Source organism: Myotis brandtii, unplaced genomic scaffold, assembly GCF_000412655.1.
Source record: "Myotis brandtii unplaced genomic scaffold, ASM41265v1 scaffold157, whole genome shotgun sequence".
NCBI lineage: Eukaryota > Metazoa > Chordata > Mammalia > Chiroptera > Vespertilionidae > Myotis > Myotis brandtii.
In genome coordinates this window covers 152,353-153,531 of record NW_005355708.1, presented here as the reverse complement: position 1 = coordinate 153,531, position 1,179 = coordinate 152,353, and the positions used below count along the sequence as shown (strand labels likewise).

Sequence of the window (1,179 nt, the reverse complement as noted above, 5' to 3'; positions counted from 1 at the left end):
CACAGGGTGCCCGCACAGGGTGACCACACACGGTGCCCGCACACGGTGACCACACAGGGTGCCAGCACAGTCTCATGTGCCTACACAGGGTGCCCGCACAGGGTGACCACACAGGGTGCCCGCACACGGTGCCCGCACAGGAGGCCGGCCCTGCTTGAAGAGCTGAGTGGCAGGTTCCTGGGCGCTAACGCGTGGCCGGAGTGACGGAGGTGGGTGAACACGCGGAGAGGAACCTGCTTCCGTCTCTGGCTTCTCCCCCCTCCAGCCTCCCTCTCATGGGGTCTGGGGGGAGGTGTGATTCGCAGGCACATTTTTAAAAAAATATTTTTATTGATTTCAGAGAGGAAGTGAGAGGGAGAAGGAGAGAGAGAAACATCACTGATGAGAGAGAATCACTGATCGGTTGCCTCCTGTACGCCCCACACTGGGGATGGAGCCCACAACCCGGACATGTGCCCTTGACTGGAATCGAACCTGGGACCCATGAGTCTGCAGGCTGACACTCTATCCATTGAGCCAAACCGGCCAGGGCTGCAGGCGCATTTTGTCTTCAGAAGGCCTTGGGTCTGAGTGGCCTTATTCTCACACTGCCTGTGTGTACAGGTGGGCGGGGCTCCCTCCATGTGTGGCAGAGGTGAGATTGGACCCATAGCCCCAGACTCCCCACCCACCGCCTCTGGGCTCCCCAGCCCTCCGAAGGCGATGCCCATTGGCCACCTCACAGTGCAGTGCAGCTCACACACACCCTCCTGGTGGGGGTGCTCCTCCTGGCAGCTGGGCCTCCCGAAGGGTCACGGTTCCCAGAACTCGGCCCCTCTCCTTCTCCCCCTCCCCACCTCTAGTCTCTCTCAGTCTCTGCAACTTGGCCAGCATTTCCGGGGGCCGAGCTTAGAAGGCCCTCCCCGGTCCTTACAGCCATTATTTCCAACCGCAGCCGCAGCCATAGGAGAAATATGTGGAGGGGACCAGGGACGCTCAGGAGGAGCCAGCCGGATCACCCCGGCAGCAAGCCGCAGAGCAGGGCTTGTACCTGAGCCTGTGGGGCGCCCCCACTGTCCCCATCGTCCCCACCCGCTGGCTCTGAGCAGCCACCAGGCCCTGGTGGCCACGGTGCTGGCACCCTCACCAGCCAGGTGGCTGCTTTTGGCCTCGGGGTTAACAACCCCCCCCCCCCCCCCC

At 62.7% G+C, this 1,179-nt stretch overlaps 1 protein-coding gene across 2 annotated transcripts in view; it reads left to right on the top strand.

The window, feature by feature from the left end:
• The window catches only part of DNAI2 (dynein, axonemal, intermediate chain 2), a 26,709-nt gene that overhangs the window by 24,178 nt on the left and 1,352 nt on the right, over window positions 1–1,179 (top strand). The window lies entirely within an intron of this gene.